The sequence below is a fragment of the Tamandua tetradactyla genome, chromosome 1 (genome assembly GCF_023851605.1).
Source record: "Tamandua tetradactyla isolate mTamTet1 chromosome 1, mTamTet1.pri, whole genome shotgun sequence".
In the NCBI taxonomy this organism is placed as follows: Eukaryota; Metazoa; Chordata; class Mammalia; order Pilosa; family Myrmecophagidae; genus Tamandua; species Tamandua tetradactyla.
In genome coordinates this window covers 53313057-53327022 of record NC_135327.1, presented here as the reverse complement: position 1 = coordinate 53327022, position 13966 = coordinate 53313057, and the positions used below count along the sequence as shown (strand labels likewise).

Genomic DNA, 13966 nt, shown 5'->3' with positions numbered 1-13966 from the left:
ATTTTATTGAAAGAAAATTATCTTTACAGAGCAATGTCCAGGTTCACCATCTCTGACCAAGATGTCCTCCACCACACTCCTTGAGCATAATGAGATGTGCCTGGCTGGATTTTCACAAATTCTCAAAAGCATAAAGCACTGTAACTCTTGCTATACCTGATCTGTTGTTCAGAAATATGCGATCTGATATGTGAACTTGAATAGGACCCTCTGGTCTGGAAATAGAAGCAATGCGTCTGTTCTCTATGCAAAATTAATTGCCCAATACAAGCATCTATAAAACAACAAATAAAGACTGCAGCATTGAAGCATTTTGACATTAGCAGATATATCCAGAATTGCAGAGTTTGTACTGCCTAACACCAAACCTCTTGGGACAGTTTTAGAGTCCTTAAAAAAGGACTTCTTCTTAACAGACTTCTTAAGAACTCTGGTTTTTGCCACATCTATTGAATACATGTCCTACGCCTTGACTGATTCTCCAGTTTAAAACCTGGATCATTCATTTGGGCTCTTTTCATTATATTAAGGAGGAAAATGAAAGGAAAAAGCAAGTGCTTTGCCTATTTTCAGAGAGTAAACCAAGTCTCTTCAATTGTGTGGACTCTTCCAGGCCAAGGTATTTATTAATAGACCCAAAACAGGAGTCGTCTTACAAAATATGTTCATGAATTAATATATTCAGGATATACTTGGGAAGTAAAGCAGTATTACTCTATGTTATAAGACAACATTGTACCAACTACTTTTTATTTTAAGAAAGCCAAAAGCAGGACTGTAACATAATGTAAAGGCAAATATCATGAATAATCTATACTGAACCCCAAGCAGAGAAATTGGGAGGTGAATATATGTGTTAAAGTAGGTTTTTTTCCACAAATTGACACACATGAGATATCCTTCAAAAGTATATTTTGTTACTGATGCATTTCATAAATAGTTTAGAGAATCTGTTGGTCATTTTTATATCAACATTTTCTCAATTAAAACTCATAGTGTCTAAAAATAAGTCCCTTATATTTGTCTCCAAATCAGCACACTTCTTTCTCCCCAGGCCATCCTTCTCTTCTACCATGCCTGGGGCAGTAAAAGGAAATGGAATTAGGAATCCAAAGGACGGGGTGTGAGTACTGGCTCTGCTCATTTCTAGTGAATCAAGCCATTCAAGTGTTGCCTTCTCTGATTCTCATTTTCCACTTATGAAAAATAAAAATGAAATTAAGTCTTGCAACCTATGAAGTGAAACACCAATGTCATTCCTATGCTTATTTATATTTCCCAGTTCTGGTAAGCACATTCCTATTTTGCAATGGCCTAGTCTTGGATCACTGTCTTCTGTTTGGAATTCACATCCTTCCCCTTCTCTGGGCCACAGTAGGTTACCATGGTAACCCCTTCTTAATTCATCCTCCTTAACACTTCACGGTAGATCTTCCTGAAGTCCAACCTGTGGGAGGAGCACATCTACTTGTAAGCCTTTCTGTATCCCTTAGGTTTCATGATATTCTTAGCCAGAGATAGGAGGAGTAGATGTGAATTTCTGAGACACCAAAAATTATTAAAGCTTCTAAACTGGTGAAAGAATGGACAGTAGATTAACGAAGTTATGTATATATGTACACATAAACATTTCTACATATGTTTGTATGTATATTATACATAGTTTGGGTATATGTGTGTATATATGTATACATACAAAATAAGTAAACTTATCTGAAAATAAGAATAAAATGTTGCAAGGTTTTCTACTATTGAGAAAGTACAGAAACTTAACTGTATGGAGTAATGGCAATTTTTAAAATTTATAGAGCAATCATATGTGCCAGATATTTTAAATTCTGGGGATAAATTAGAGAGCATTACTCTCATGGCATGTACAGTGCAAAAGACTGAAATACAGTAATCATATAAATAAATGTAAATTGCAATTGAGATAAGTAATGTCAGAACATGAAAGACCTTTGTAGGGAAATATGATGTAGTCAAGGAGATCAGACAACTCTCAGAGCAAGCAATGACTGAGAAGAGGTATATAAAAATAGCAGAAGCTAAACAGTATATTTGGTTTTTATTGTAATTAAAGCTGAGGATATAGAAAAGAAGAAAGGTCAAATGGGAGATGAGAGAAGACAGAACCCCAAAGAAACCCAAGCCTGTATCTTTCTGACTTGTTTTTCCAGTGACTAGCTGGAGATAGCCCTCCAGGGTATTTCATCAGCACTTCACAGTCAACATGTTCAAAATCACACTTGTTATCTAATTTTCCTTCCTACTCCTGATCAATTTATTCCTCTTTCTGTGCTTACTATCTCAATCAATATGCAAGTCATTATCCAAGTGGAAAATCTGGAAATCACACTCAGCCTCCCTCACTCACTCCCCATACCCAATCAGTCAACCACAGAAATACTTCCCAAATCTGTAACCAACCCTTGATCCCTATTCTAGAGCCCAGCCACTCATCTTCCATGTCAACAAAATCTCCAGGCAGGTATTTCAGTAACCAAATCTTTTTCTACTCTAGTGCGGCGCTCAGTGAATTTTTTCTATAAAGAACCAGAGAGTAAATATTTCCAACTTTGCAGACCTTACAGTTTCTGTCTTAACTACTCAACTCTGCCTTTGAAGTGAGAGAGCAGTGCAGCAGTCCCTAAATGAATGGATGTGGTTGTGTTCCAATAAAACTTTACTTTCGAAAACAGGCAATGGACCAGATTTGGCTTCCAGGATCTACTTTGCTGACACCTGCTCCAAGTCTAGGGAAAGTATCGGAGTTGTCATCCTCCAAACAAATCAACTTAAATGACTGCTGTTTCCCCATGTCATGTGGAAGAAAGCCCAAATGCCTTTGCTTTGAAAAGACAAGTCATGATTTTTTCCTAAGCTACTATTCTGATTTCATGTTCTGCCTCCTCCACACAATATCTGGTTATGTAGGTCATTTTTATGTTTGTGTCTTTACACATGCTAGTTCCATCTTCCTCCTATTCTTTTATTGGCAAAATCCTAGTCATTTTTTCTAGACCCTGCTCATATGTGAGTGTTCTCTAATACTTTTTATTATTCCTCTCCAGGATGCTACCCAAGACTCTCTTGTAGCCCTGTTATACTATGTAGTGAATATGTGCTTGGAAGGTGTTTTTCACACTTGACTGTGAACAATTTACTCACAGTACTTAACATAATAGCTGCCTAACAGCCACAGAAAGAATAAATGATAAATACAAAATATATTATTGAAATCAAGGAGTCAAAAAATAGAAAATAAAATAAAATAAAGGAGTTAGTAAGGGGATAGAGAGTGGAAATAAAGAATGCAGATGACTAAAAAAATTGAGCAGTAAAAGAAAAGGGAGGTACTTTTCTTCTCACAATCAAGGTATGACTAGCTATAATTAGTCAAAGCTTAAGCAATAAAATAAACACATAGAAAAATATGGAAATTCCCCCATTTCAGGAATTGAGAATAATGTCCAAGTCCTTTGAAATCTGTGGTATTTTTTTCACTCTGCCTTCTTTCTGTTATAATTCTGCCATGGCATTTCTATTTTAAATGTCTTAACTCATAGAAAGAAATCTGGAGTATTGAAAATTGTAGCACTGTGGACAAGACAATTTGCAAAAAGGGGTCCATTCCATACTTCCCTTAAAATCATATCAAGCAGGTAATGCTGAGTGAGCTAAACTTGCAGCTGTCTTTGTGAAGGATTATGTGAAGCCATCATTTCACAGGCTGCCAATTTAAGAGAGCACTTGCTACATGCCAGAACAATTTAATGCCCACTGGCTGTAAAATGATTTGGTTGTGTGGGGGCCATTTATATTCCATCAGACACAGCTTAATTCTTAGGGCAACTCCATTTATGGCTCCTGGTTTTGACACAAGGTTAGGCCGTCTCACAGCTGTCAGTACTGGAGTCATACTGGGAAAGAAGATGATGGAAGAGAATCTGAGAATTTAACATTTATTATATTATCAAATGATAATGCTCTGTACAGTTCCAGTTACCCTCTGAACTTGGAGGGTAAGAGCAATGATTCTTTCAGGAGGCCTGTTTTGGCCTGTCTGTACTCTGGTACAAAAATATGAGTTTTGGAGTAGACAATGTCAGTGCTCTACCCAGATCCCCTTTAGGGATCCCCTTTAGATCCCCCTTAGCTACTATCCACATTGGTTAGGAAAGTTCATAGATTCCCCATTTTCTAGAAAACTTCCCTTGGCTAAGCAAGAGCCACTTTGTCAGAGTTGAAGCAATGCTGTGGTAGAGTTGACCCCTAGAGCTTCCTGTAGGATCAGGCTGGGGTCAGGCTCCACATTAGACCACCTCACTTCTTTGCTCCCCTCTTTGCTCAGTTCCCTCCTCTGGCCTGGCTGGTTCTCCTCACATCCCACCCCAGCCCCAGCCCCGGGCTCTCCTTCAATAAATCACATGCATCTGAACCTCATCGCAGACTCCTTTGCTTCTAGAACTCTCCCAACCTAGGATAAAGGGAAGGATCCTATGAGAGAACTAGGAAGAGTAGCAATCAAAGAAGAACTTAGATAATACTGAGATTCATGACAAAATAGAGATACTGTGTTAAGAAATGAAATCATTCATGATTGCAAACCCTCATTAGTTAATGTTAAATGTTATTAAATGCTTATTTATATCTGGACTTTAAAACCAAATATTGGATTTCTAAAAAACAAAATTGAAATAATATTTAAAAATACACATACATACATACACAAAGAATTATGAGGCTTTAGAATGTTCTGGAAATTTCCATTTTTTTTTCTTTTTTCTAGAAATTGCCAGTATCCAGAACACTGGCTACTCCTATAAGGCTAGCTGCATTAGAAGATTAAATGAGAGGTAAAATGTCCTTGGCACAATCTTGCCTCTTTCAAAACACCTGGAAATCTGCTTCTTTATTACTTACAAATATCTTATCATTATAAGGTAACTTTTAAACATTTCTGTTAATCATCCTGTGTTGAAAGAGTCCCTATAAGTAAAGAAAGGAATAACTTCTCTCAAAACATTTGGATCTACCCCAGGACTAATGGAGTTTCTTTGTTTCTTAGCAAACCCTCTTGCCCTCAGACCAGCTGTTAAAGTTGAACACCACAAATGATTCTTTCAAAGCAATTCTGAAAAGCCATATGCTGGAACCCAAATTTCTTAAAATTTATACACAAGATCAGAGCTTCACATCTTAATGGCCATATAAGTCTATAAAGAATTATCCTTGATTTCTCTGATAGATCATCACTACAGAAGGAACTAAAAAAGGCATCATGAAAGCATTCCACCTGTATTGCTGGCAGATGACTTATAAATGTCACACAGACACGGGCCTACTAGTGGCTCATAGGAAAAGCATTAAACAAATGGATGAACATCTGCTGGTAAATACACAGCAAACAAAAAATGCAACCCGGAGCCAAACATGTGCAAAGTATGGGCCCCATCTCTGCTCATAAACCAAGCAATGTGTTCTGCTAATCATTAGCAGAGTTATTGATTTTAGATGTGTATCACACAGCTATAATTTTGTCAGAGAGTAGACCACATAAGTTGTTCTTTTTCTGGTTGTTTCATTTTGTCTTATTCCAAGAGTCCGTAAATTGACGACCGGGACAAAAATTATAATTGACATCATCTGTGGGAAATATTTCATAAAACAACAGGCCCAGATGTAGGATTAAAGCCATGTGGTAGTAAAATACCCCACTGAAAAAAAGGCCAGGTTCCATGATTTCTTACGAAAACAGATGTGCTCTCACTCTCCTCTCCTTGTTTTTCAATGCTTTTTTTTTTACCCCAAATAATTCCTTTCCCCACCCCACCCCCATTTTTTTTTCTCTCTCTCTCTTCACAATTGCACTGGACAGAATTCATAAATGGATTACAGATGCACCCTTGTACTTTAAAATACTGACTGTCACAATCTCTGAAATAAAAATAAATGAAACATTGGGAGAAATGGCATTGAACTCTGGTAAAGGTAATGAAGATCATGCAAACATGTCTGCTTGTCATTTATCTCAAATCTTTGGGCATGACCATACAATCTTCTGGACAACAGAACTGTGGAGGAGGGAGTAGGAAGTAATTCAGTGTGTGTCCAGCATGTAGCAAGACACCGTGCCCCAACTGAAAGTCTCTTGTTCTGGCAAGGAGGCTCTGACCTTTGGGGTTTGAACAGACTAATGCAAAGTCTCAGGTGTACTTTCTGTCTTCTTTGAGGTGAGATTTTCGGAGAAAGACAAGTCACAGGAAAATAAGAACCTATCACATCTCAGCCTCTGTTGCTCAGGTTTCTTTTAGCTACCTTATCATGCTATGGTTTCTCCTTTGGAATTGTTGGCAACCACAAGAGAGGGTTCCTGAGGCACAAACACAGGCTATATTGTTTGATGACTCATCTATAGGGGCTATGAAGAACTGCACAGAACCAAGTATCTGCCAAAGACCTCCGTGTCATATGGACAGTGTATATAGGATGGGGGTGAAAGTAAAGGGCAAATGTAATGATAAATGTCATTAAAATCCAAAAAATCATAAAGATTTTTTTTGTCTGATTTGTCTATGATGCCTAGAGAAGAATTGAGTCTTTATGACTTTTTCACTTTTATCATTACAGGAATGAAATTGGAAGAAGGAACATTGTAGGAAAGCAGCAAAAAGAAATTAATAGTATATTGTCAAAAGAGGCTAGAAGGGAAGGAATAAATGGAGAAACCAAACCAAGAATGTTATAAATGCAATTTGTTAACCACTTGTCACATAACTATCACATGCTGGATCCTTTTACATTTTGAGGACATTTAATCCTCAAAACAGTCCAATGAGCTGGATATTATTGAAGATTTTACAAGTTAAGAAACAGGCACAGAGTAAATTGCTTGCCTAAAATTACACAGCTAATGAATGAAGGAGCTAGTTCTGAAGGACACCCAAACCCTACCCTGATCTGTGACTCTAGCCCCATGTGCTTACCTTCTATATGGCATTGCTTTTCAGCTTTGGCTTCAGAGGCTTATGTTTGTGCATGTCACTATGACATTGAATTGTCAAAAAATTTCACTCTCTCACTCTCTCTCTCTCTGTGTATGTGTGTGTGTGTGTGTGTGTGTGTGTGTGTGTGTGTGTGTGTAAATGACAGCACACTGTAGTTCTTGGTTCTTACCTTTTTAGGTGAGCTGCAGCTGGACACCTTTGAGTCTGTGATGAGAGTACATTTTGATTCAAATCCCAAAGCTGGGATGAGGACAGAAGTTAATGGCCATGTATGACAGTTGTTATGTCTCTATAGAGTCTCTCTGGATTTCTTCATCTCAGTTTATCCATCAGTTGGGCTGAATTCACAGGTCCATATTCAGAACAATAACTATTTAATATTCTACTCAAATAGCCTGTATTCTTGATTACTCCCTCAAAAGAGGACTGGAGAACCTTGAAGTTGTAAACCCACAATCACAAAGTGATTCTACAGCAACAATTGCTCAATTGTTGAGGAGTTAGAAAATGGTGAAAATATCTATACGGAGTAGAGAAAATAACTAGCTGACAACTATAAGGGGATGAGATTACCACTGCAGTGTCACCTGCAGGGGCCTTGGAGGCAGAGCAGGAGAGAAGAGGGAGAAGTGCTGGGTGGGAACTCTCTAGGGAAAGCCCTATCAGCTGTAAATGGGTATCCAAGGCTCAATTTATAAAAAGAGCATGTTAAACTTGGTGTGATGTTTAAGTTCATGCATCAACTTCACTAGATTATGGTATCCTGCTATTTGGTCAAGCAAGCAGTGATCTGATTGTTGCTATGAGGGTATTTTGTAGATTTAAATCATTAGTCAGTTTGCATCTATGGCTGATAATACCTAAAATCAACAAAGGCAACTTCTTTCAGAAATAACAGAAGTCTCATCTAATCAGTTGAAGCCCTTAGAGGGAGAACTGATGATTTTAGCAGTCAGAAAGAAGAATTTCTCTATTTCAGCCAGTCGGCTTCTCCTGGAGGAATTGGTTGAAATTTTCATCACAGTTCTCAATCCCCCCAAACAGGTAAGTCAATTATACCTATGAATGAAGCTTGCTCTCTCTGTGTCTCCCTTACTCCTGTATAGACGTATATACATATATACGTATATACATATATGTATATGTATATGTATATACATATATGTATATATATGTATACGTATATACATATATACATATATATATATGTATATATCCTACAGATTCTGTTTCTCTGTTGATCCCTAATTAATGAACTTGCTCTTACAATGGTAAAAAGGTGATCTGATAAGTAGGGAAGGACAACTGAGGTTAGCAGATAGGACAGCAACCTATGAGTTTCTAATAATCAACAGTTACAGGGCAGAATTATAGCCATGGGTGGAAGGATGGAAAGGGAATCTTGCTCTACATATAAAAGAGAGAGAGAAAGGCCACATCTCAGTGAAATCATTGATACTATGCCTTCATTTCCAGCACAGACTTGAAGAACCAAAGGCAGAACTGAGGCAGAAACTAGCACATGGATTGGAAAATTGATCTCTGGGAATCATTCCAGGGATGTGGGCCCCTAAAACACAGAAGGATTCATCCAGACTATACCTGAAGGTGGGGATTGGGTTTTCTCTGTGATTGGCTCAGCATAACAGGTGTTTCAGCTTATGGGTAAAGGGAGTGAGGGCTGACAGCCATTCTGGGCTGGGAAAAGAGAAGTAAACTGAGGGCGTACAGCTGTGTCTTGAGAGAAGGCCAGAAACACATTACTCTCTGTAGCTATAGCAATTCTCCAGCCCATTACTCCTTGATAAGTGAAATCAGGTAAAAGTGTTTTATTTAGCGGGTCCATTTAACATTTCATTTAGAAATTTTGTTTTCCTAGAGTTAGGGATTTCACAATCACTCAACAAGGAAAAAGCAGGATCTAGAGTTGAACTACTGCATAATTTGATAGCAATGTTTTTCATTATACAGTATCACAGAAAGGACAGATTTGGATTCCATCTGTAGTCATCTTACACAGTCATCTCTTTATGTCACCTTTATAGTAAAGAATAATTCGAAGAAACAAAGACAGTCAAGAAATCCCACGATGTGACTTTCTTAGGCAAAGAAACAACTCTAGGGCATGAGATTAAATTCTTTATCTGCCCTATGTCTGAACCACGAAGCAAACAAACACTGGGAAAAATAAAAAAAGGTGTAAGAAACAAAGTACAAGTTGATAGATTTGTAAGAAAGAGAAAGACTTTCAAGACAATAAGTAGATAAACAAATATCTCTGTATCAGACCTTTATTTTCCATTCCTGATATGAACTTGGATTATATTCTCCTTGAAGTTTCTTTCTCCAGCTTTGCTTTTCACTGAATCTTTGCATAGCTTGGGGAATTGGACTGCATGAAGCAATCTTTTGAAATATATGGATGTTTCATCCAATATCCACTGGAACAAATTGTCTTAAATACCTTTTGCATTTTACTGGCACTTCACATTCCTCCAAGAAACACAGGATCTCATTTAAAAATCAAACAGCAAAGAAAAGACAAATATCAAAGGGGCAGAACTACTTTGGTGTCCTCTATTTCAAAATGTGACTGCAAGTGACCTCAGAGGAAATGTTTTAAATTTTCTCTTCATCAATAGTTAAACAATAAATATGGGTAGAAAGATTGTTAAGCCCTGAATCATTGTTCCTTACCTCCAGTCTTTCCTTTCATACACCCAGCTCAGTAAGCAAAGCAAGATTTATTTTCTTGAAGTGTTATTTACATCCTCTTACCCAACTCAAAATTCTTAATTAGCTCTCCATTGGTCAGTAGAGAATGGCATTGAATGACATTTCTCATCCTAAAAGAGATCCTAATCCAGACTCTATTCCTTTCATCAAAACGGGGAAACTGGGGCCCAGAGAGGTTAAGTGCATTACTACATGTTCTACAGCTATTTAGTGAGGAAGCCGGGCCAATGACTGATCCTGGCTTCCATTTCCTTGCTCTTTACAAAACTAAATCCCCATGGGCCATGCAGAGCCTCCACAGAATACTTCTATGTTCCTTATCTCCTCCAAACTGTCATCTTTGCAATTTGTCAGACACCCCAAAGGTATGATATTACTAATCCATATTTTACTCTTTTCATCTGTTTTCCCAAATAAAGCCAATGCTCCATTTTCCTAGGAATTCTTCATGAACAACTCAAGTCCCAGGAACAATTAATATTATTACACTTAGTTGTCAGCTTCCCTGCCTACTTTTTATTTAAATGCATATGATCAAACATAAGACTATAAGATTTTTAAAGTGATGAGTTTTTTCTTTTATATCTTTATATATCTACTTATCACTCCATTCTCATTATTTAAAAATGCACTCTGACCACAGAATATACTTACAACACAAATGAATGGATAATACTAGTTTGTGGATCATATACTAATATGTCTCAAAATTCCATAAAGTGCAAAGCTGTAATTTTAGTAGGACTACCCTATCTTTGGGGATGATATTAAGATTGTTAAACATTTGTTAAAGTAAAATTTTTTGTATTAAAAAGTTGAGATGTATATAAGCAACAAATGCTTTTAAGAATGACATAGCCACAAGAAGCAGCGAGTCCACCAGCCAGCGACCTCTGAAGATGAAGGAAGAAAACATCTCCCAGGGAGCTTCATGAAACAGAAAGTGAGGAGAAAAAGCTAGCAGATGATGCTGTGCTTGCCATGTGCCCTTCTGCCCAAGAGAGAAATCCTGACTGTGTTCACCATGTGCCTTCTCACTTGAGAAAGAAACCCTGAATTTCATTGGTCTTCTTGAATCAAGGTATCTTTCCCTGGAAGCCTTAGATTGGACATTTCTACAGACTTGTTTTAATTGGGCCATTTTCTCAGCTTATATAACTTGTAACTTATTAAATTTCCCTTTTAAAAAACCATCCCATTTCTGGTATACTGCATTCTGGCAGTAGCAAACTACAACAGTTAGGGTTCTCTAGAGAAACAGAATCAACAGGAAATATCCGTAAATATAAAATTTATAAACATGTCTCATGTAACCACAGGAACATAAAGTCCAATATCTGTAGGGCAGGCTGTGAAGTTGATGCCCCTGATGGAGGGTCTGGACAAACTTCACAGGAGAGGTTTGCTAGCTGAAGCAAGAAGAGAGACAGTCTTTCCTGAATCCTTCTTAAAAGGCTTCCAGTGATTAGATTAAGCCTCACTCAGAAGACACTCCCCTTGGCTGATTACAAATGGAATCAGCTGTGGATGCAGCCAACAAGATCATGATTTAAATCTATGAAATATCTTCATAACAACAGACAGGGAGCACTTGCCCAATGAGACAAATGGGTACCACCATCTGGCCAAGTTGACACATGAACCTGACCATGACAGTCCACACCTTGTCAACTTGGCAGCTATACACATCACCTTAAACCATACTTAATTTCTAAATAGAAAACAATAAAAGACAGATTTATTCCTCATCTGAAGATACTCAATTATCCAGCATACAACCAGAAACATATTAAATCTCTCCAGAATAGGGTGCAAGTTCTTGGTAATATTCATTCTCAAACTTGGTATCTTACAACTTAAATAGTATAACATGAACAAAACAGCATTACAGTCCTCATTTCTGTAACTGATCATGTGGTCGTACTTTGTATTTATTACTACCTTCTTCCACTATCCATTCCATGTTCCCTTTACTCTCAACAAGCACTTCACCTGGTCATGGTTCTTTGACTGGTGGGGTGATCCAAACATTCATTCTTGAAGTTTCAAAGCTGTTGGTAGTCTTGCCTGGATTGGGTTGTTGCAGTTTTCCATTGATTTTAATCACAGGACATGGTAGTACTAAAAGACACTCTAAGGGAATCTCCTATATCCCAGGAAAACTCTTATTTACCTCCACTGTGTAGTTGCAGTCCTATTTCCCCTTGATAGTCAGGGTCAATCACCCTGGCCAGTAATGTAATCCCCTTCTTGGCTTGTTGATCCAGGGGCATGAGTAGCCCAAAGTGACCAGGTGGCAGTCTTAGATTTCAGTTCAATGGAATCATTGTTGTTTCTCGTGGTGGAAGCACTCCCTCTTTTGGAACTAAAATCTATAGGCCAGCAGAACTCAAGGTCACAGGGACAGGAAGCACAAATTTTCCTCATGACTCACTAGGGTTAATAGTGAGTGGTGCCATTCCCATTTCCACCCCTTGGTTCCTGGCTATGGGAGAAATAACACCATACAATGGATGCTGATTCAGAGCTACACAGCTTCCCAGAGAACATTATCCCAGCTCTTCAAGGTATTGCCACCTAGTTGGCACTGTAATTGAGTTTTCAAAAGGCCATTCCATTGTTCTATCAATCCAGCTGCCTCTGGATGATGGGGAACATGGTAAGACCAGAGAATTCCACGAGCATGTGCCCATTCCCACAGTTCACTTGCTGTGAAATGTGTTCCTTGATCAGAAGCAATGCTGTGTGGAATGCCATGGTGATGAATAAGGCATTCTTAAGTCCACGGATGGTAGTTTTGTCAGAAGCATTGCATGCAGGGAAAGGAAACCTATATCCAGAGTATATATCTATTCCAGTTAGAACAGATTGCTGCTCTTTCCATTAAGAGAATGGTCCAATGTAATCAACCTGCACCATGTAGCCAGCTGGTCACCTCGGGGAATGATGTCATGTCAGGGGCTGAGTGTGGGTCTCTGCTACTGGCAGATTGGGCACTCAGCAGTGGCTGTAGCCAGGTCAGCCTTGGTGAGTGGAAGTCCATGTTGCTGAGCCCATGCATAACCTCCATCCCTACCACCATGACAACATTGTTCATGAGTCCGTTGGGCAATGCCAGGAGTTGCTGGGAAAAGAGGCTGACTGGTATCCACAGAATGGGTCATCTTATTCCCTTCATTATTAAAACCTTTCTCTGCTGAAGTCACCCTCTGGTGTGCATTCACATGGGACACAAATATCTTCATGTTTTTAGCCCACTCAGAAAGGTCTATCCACACCTCTTTGTCACCAATTTTCTAATTATGGTCTTTCCAAGACCTTGACCATCCAGCCAAACCATTAGCAACAGCCCATGAGTCAGTATACAAACACACCTCTGGCCAGTTCTCCTTCCAAGCAAAATGAACAACCAGGTGCAGTGCTCGAAGTTCTGCCCACTGGGAGGATTTTCCCTCACCACTGACCTTCAAGGACACCTGTGGTAGTTAGATTCAGCTGTCAACTTGGCCAGGTGAAGGTACCTAGTTCTGTTGCTGTGGACATGAGCCAATGGTACGTGAACCTCATCTGTTGCTGATTATATCTGCAGTCAGCTAGGAGGCGTGCCTGCTGCAGTGAATGACATTTGACTTAATTGGCTGGTGCTTAAATGAGAGAGCTCAATGTAGCACAGCCCAAGCAACTCAGCATACCTCATCTCAGCACTTGCAGCTCAACCCAGGCCTTTGGAGATGCAGAAAGAAATCATCCCAGGGAAAGTTGTTGGAACTCAGAGGCCTGGAGAGAAGGCCAGCAGAGACCATCCTGTGCTCTCCCACGTAAGAATGAATGTCAGTTGAAAGTTAGCTGCCTTTCCTCTGAAAAACTAACTGAATAAATCCCCTTTTATTAGAAGCCAATCTGTCTCTGGTGTGTTGCATTCCAGCAGCTAGCAAACTAGAACAACACCCCAGAAAGGGGTAGAGTGCTGCAGCTGTCCGCTTTCAGGTGGTACCTGCATATCATGCCAAATCATCTGTAAACCAGGACTGAGTTTTCTCCCTCAATCAACTCCCCAAGAGCCATAGCTCTGTTTTGGGAAAAAGAAGGTAATGTGGCAGGAGTGGAGACCATGGGCGTTTAGGCCACTTTCTCATGTAACTTACTTGTGCCTCAGGACCCACTCTGGCCCTATCTTGTATAAACCATTTCCACTTTATAATGGAGTGCTGCTGTGCACA

At 38.9% G+C, this 13966-nt stretch overlaps 1 long non-coding RNA gene across 3 annotated transcripts in view; it reads left to right on the top strand.

The window, feature by feature from the left end:
• LOC143646667 (uncharacterized) overlaps positions 1 to 9780 on the top strand; it is a 55790-nt gene extending 46010 nt beyond the window's left edge. Inside the window, exons 1-4 of one of the 3 annotated variants that reach the window (XR_013157572.1) lie at positions 1210 to 1470; positions 7900 to 8054; positions 8492 to 8618; positions 8982 to 9780. This is a non-coding gene — a long non-coding RNA (uncharacterized LOC143646667). Of the gene's footprint in view, positions 1 to 1209; positions 1471 to 7899; positions 8055 to 8486; positions 8619 to 8981 lie in introns of those variants that run through there. The other 2 variants (XR_013157567.1, XR_013157570.1) reach the window with 2 other exon arrangements.
• Positions 9781 to 13966: the final 4186 nt, after the last annotated feature.